This window comes from Arachis ipaensis, chromosome B01 (assembly GCF_000816755.2).
Source record: "Arachis ipaensis cultivar K30076 chromosome B01, Araip1.1, whole genome shotgun sequence".
Taxonomy (NCBI): Eukaryota; Viridiplantae; Streptophyta; class Magnoliopsida; order Fabales; family Fabaceae; genus Arachis; species Arachis ipaensis.
The window spans coordinates 803431-808903 of NC_029785.2; positions in this window are offsets into that span (position 1 = coordinate 803431).

Here is a 5473-nt window from a genome sequence, read left to right on the forward strand (position 1 = left end):
TATTATATTACGAAAACTACAGATAATACTCACCTAACACACAAAAGACCTAATATTATTGGATTGAATGAGTTCTCATATCATATTTAAATTAAAATTAAATGAATTTAATTTAATTTTAAAAGTTAGTTCATAAAATGAGAAATATCACATACTTATAGATTCTGTAAAATTTTTATTTTTAAAAAATATGAAACTTGTGGTAGTAGTAATATGATTGAACATGCAATAGTTAAATAATTAGTGCAGTAGTGACTCCAAATTATTCACTACTTACTATAAATTAAAATAAATAGTATTTTTGACAATTAATAAGTATCACAGAAAATATGTTCTCAAAATTTTCTAACAAATTATTTTTGACAGCCAATATTTATCAAAATAAGATTTAAATTTTTTTCACAATCACTTATATGTTAAAAATACTATTTTTGACAAAATTTTTATTAACATATTTTCATAGTTAAAATAGTGTCAAAATTTGTTTTTTTGACAAATTTTAATTTTCTTTTACACATTATAACCCTCAAAAATAATCTATATTGTTGTAGTGTATATATATCCATGCAATCATCTCAAATATTAATTAATGGGTTTGGTAATGCATACGTGCGTGAGACTATAATAATCTATATATAATTTCAATGAATAAATTAAATATATATCCATGATTATTATTATTTTACATATCTAACAAACTTGCTATTGTATTGACTTTTAGTTGTTATAGGTAAGCTTTGCTACTTGCCTAACAAATAAATATCTACCTCTAAAAATCTACAGTTCCTTTCATCTCTATCTTTTTCATTCATCAAGAAAGTTGGGAAGAAGATTAAATGAATGAATCTGTTTTTGAAAATGATTTGTAAACCAAGTTGGAGATAGAAGACAATATGGTAAAAAAAAAAAGCTTTTCTTCACCCTAGAAAGTAATTAGAAGTATGACCTTAAAAAAAATAAAAATAAAAATAAAAAATGTGTTCTACTCTTATCAGTCTTAATTCATGTTTGTAATTAAAATTATATTTATAAGTTAATGTATATTTTTGTTTCTCAAAAATTAAGAGTAAAATAAGATATAATTAATTAACCCTTAATTAATTATCCTTATTGATGAGTTTGCAAAACTCTAAATTAAGTTGATGATGATCAAACATTATTAACATAATTAATTGTAAAATTATTAATTTGAGCTTTAATTCACATTTACTAATTAATAATTTTGTGTTATGCGGATTTTATTATTGGGTCAAAAAGAAAAGAAAATCATTGCAAGCCCAATGTGAATTCAAGTTTTCAGCCTTATTCAAAAAATGTTTAAGTGTTATAGCTGAAGCAATATCTTGTTATTGGGCCAGATTTTTTAATCATTATTATTAGCCCAATTCAATTTTGGTTGGAAACCAACTTGTTTGGTCCGAAACCAATATTGAAAGAAAGCAAGTTCCATGATTTCAAAGATCCCACTTTCAATTTGTAATGGATTTCAAATTCAATTAACTTGAATTAACTTGCATTGGAAACATGAGAGAGAATAGGCAATTGATTTGATGGCACCATTAGTGCTACACGCTACCTAAAGCAAGAGGGATGTAAAAATTAATTTATTTTAATTCAATTGTTCAAATTCATTGAATATGTTTCTTTCTTCTCTCCCATCTCTCTCATAACTCTCGGTCACTTCTATCAGGAAAAGCATAGAAGCTTTTGCAAGCTATCAGAAGCAAAAAGAAGAAGCTAGAAGCAAGCTTGAGGCCATAGTGATGATGGCTTCAAGAAAAAAAAATCTGAAGTGTGAAGTGGCTCAGATCTTTGCCAAAAATGGGTAAGAAATGGTGAAATATTCTCAAGCCTTCCATACCCGAAAATAGAAGAAGATCCATTCGGTCAGAGGAAGAAGATCCTTAAGGGATGACTTGTCTCAGCTTTTGATTAACTACCACATGAGGTAGCTACTGTAGCTACGTGGAGAAGATGCAGAAGTTAGAGCAGAAGAAGCTGTCATCATCAAGAACTCATCAAGGGTTGGGGATTCTTCTTGGAGTGCAAATCAAGATGGATGGCTTGGATTGGTGAAGCTTGGTGTAAAGGGAAGACACAGAGGTAATTGCATGTTGGATTTTACATTCGGTTTTCTCTCCTCTCTCTCTGGCCGAACCGGTTTTGCATGAAGAAGAAGAAGTTGGCTCAGTTTAAGAGCTTCAACCTTGGAGGCTTCCTCTTCTATAAATAAGGGTGAACAGCCAGGGCTAGAAGTAAGGAAAAGAGTGAGCACAGAGTTCCTATAGCTTTCCAAGCTAACAGAAGTTCTTCTCCTTCAATATTTTTCAGTTTAATTTTGTCTGTCTTGAGTCTCATGAAAAAAGGCAAATAGTGAAGTTTGTAAGAAAAAGCCATAGAGCGAAAAAAAGCAGAGAGTGTAAAATTAAAAGAAAAAGCCATAGATGTCCTTAGAGGTCCTTTGTACATCTGTGTTGTGTTTCATGATTCTGTGGAAATTTCCTTACAAGTTGGGTTAGCACTTAGTAGTTGAAAGCATGGCAGTGACCAAGTCAAGTTCAGGATTGGGGATAAGATTCTGGACTTGTCCCAGATAGGAAGGGTAGTTCCTAGGAAGAATTGGTGTATGTAATCATGAAGATTATAGTGAAATTCCATCATTATTGTGATGGAGACTGGATGTAGGCTGCATTGCACTTGGTAGCTGAACCAGGATATTTCATGGTGTGATTTTCTCTCTTTCATCTACTCCATTTCTGTTTTTGCTGCATAGGAGATAAAATTGAAAAATATCTCGTGCTAGGTTACGAGATAAAAAGAAAAAGTCTCGTGGTTGGGTACGAGACAAAAATCAAAAAGTCTCCAGAAGTTGTTTCAAAGACCAGCAATTTTTAAGAAGCGAAAAGGGGGCTAAGATTCAACCCCCTTCTCTTAGCCACTGAAAACCATCAATTGGTATCAGAGCTTGGTCTCAAAGAGATCAAGCTTTGCAACTTGGAGAAAAGATCCACATGACAGAAAATAGTGGCTCAAACTTGGTGTCCTACAATCTGACAGAAGGACAGTCAAGCAACAAACCCCCTCTTTTCAATGGAAAAGACAACACCTATTGGAAGGAGAGAATGAGGATTTTTGTGCAAGCAGTAGATTACAGATTATGGAAGATCATTCTGGAGGGTCCTCAATATCCAACCACCACAAGTGCTGAAAGAGTAGTCTCACTTAAACCAGAAGTCAGTTGGACCGAAGAAGATAGAAAGAAGGTGGAGCTCAATGCCAAAGCTATCAACTTGCTCAACTGTGCAATCAACTTCGAGGAGTATCGACGGGTATCACGATGCACAACGACAAAGGAAATCTGGGACAAACTTCAAGTCACTCATGAAGGAACCACCATAGTAAAGAAGACCAGGATAGATATGCTGAACAGAGAATATGAAATGTTCTCAATGAAGGAAGGAAAATCCATAGATGAAATGTTTGAAAGATTCAACATCATCATTGTTGGCTTGGATGCTATGGGGATTAAGTATCCTGAATCTGTGCTTATGATGAGAGTTTTAAGATGTCTTACAAAAGAGTGGGAAACAAAAGCATTGATAATATCTGAGAGTAGTGGTCTTGATTCTATGACATATGATGACTTGAGAGGAAATTTACTTGCTTTTGAAAACACTTACTTGAAAAAGGATTCAAAAAGAAAAAGAATAGCTCTTACATCTGTTTCTAACCCTCTGGATGATGAATCCAGTGATAACTCCTCTGAAAATAAATTTGTATTATTTGCCAAAAAATTCAGGAAAATGGTGAAGCTCAAGGAGAGAAGCAAGGGAAGCAGCTCTAGGAAATAAAGGAAAGATTTCAGCAAGGTGATATGTTACAACTGCAAAGAAACTGGGCATTTCAAATCAGATTGGCGTAAGTTGAAGAAAGAGGAGAAGCCAAAGAAGGGAAAGAAGAAAGGTCTGATGGCTTATTGGGAGGACTTGGAAAACGATTCAGAAGATGATGAAGAATCAGAAACCAAATCCCAACCATGTCTTATGGCAGATCACGTTGAACAGGTAGTCATTCATAACCCTGACGCTGAAACTCTTCATCTTATGATAAATCACCTTTCTGAAAAAATTAGATGCTTCTTGCTTGATAACCAAGATCTTGAGCAACAAATCACTATTCTTAAAGCAGAAAATAGTTTTTTCAAAGATAAATTAAGGGAGGCTGAAGCTGCTGTCGAACTTGTTGAAGAAAACAAGCAGCTGAAAGTCCAACTTAAAAGTTGTGAAAGTGATCATTCTATTGTTGCATATGTAGACTGTTTTAAAAGAAATGAAGAGTTGCTTAAAGAGGTCAATAAGCTTAAAGAGTCAAGCTCGCTCAAAGTTCTGAAAATCTAAATCAAATCTTGGCTAGTCAAAAATCTCTTTATGATAAAGCTGGCTTGGGTTTCCTCAAATTTGTTGAGAAACCTTCTTTTGAAAATATTGCTTCATCTTCCAACGATACAAGGTTTCAAAACCCAGCAAGCTTTAACAAAACAACAACTCCAAAATTTTGTAGACTATGTAACCGAAATGGCCACTTTCCCATTCAATGTTTCTTTGGTGAAAGAATAATTGGTGACAAAGTTTACAAATTTATTTTTTATTATAATAGATTGGGACATAGGAGATGGTTTAACGTGAAAGGATCCAAGAAAATTTGGATACCTAAGGTCACTTGAGCTCATTTTGTAGGTATGCCTAGCATCCAAGCGGAATGACAATATGTGGTACATGGACAGCGGATGCTCTAGGCATATGACCGGAAAGACAACCTTCTTCATAAAGCTTGATAAGTATGAGAGAGGATTTGTCACTTTCGGTGATGATGGTAAAGGAAAAATAGTGGCCATTGGAAAAGTTGGTAAAAGCTTCTCATCTTGTATAAATAATGTTCTTCTTGTTGATAGTTTGAAACACAATTTACTAAGTGTAAGCCAATTGTGTGATCTAGGATATGAAGTTATTTTTAGAAAGTTTGTGTGCTTAGTTATATGTGAAAAATCTGGGGATATTTTGTTTGAGGCTAAAAGGTGTAATAATATGTATGGATTGACTCTTGAAGATTTAAAAGATCAAAATGTAACATGCTTTACCTCTCTTGAATCTGAAAAATGGCTATGGCATAAGAAATTGGGTCATGCAAGCATGTACCAAATTTCTAAACTTGTTAAGAAAAACTTGGTAAGAGGAATTCCAAACATTAAATTTGATAAGGATATTACTTGTGACGCTTGTCAATTAGGCAAACAAGTAAAAACCTCTTTTAAACCAAAAGATGGAATTTCTACCAAAAGGCCATTAGAGATGTTACACATTGATCTTTTTGGTCCAACAAGAACTCAAAGTTTAGGAGGTAAACACTATGGTCTAGTGGTAGTGGATGATTACTCTAGATTCGGTTGGGTACTTTTCCTTGCTCATAAAAATGA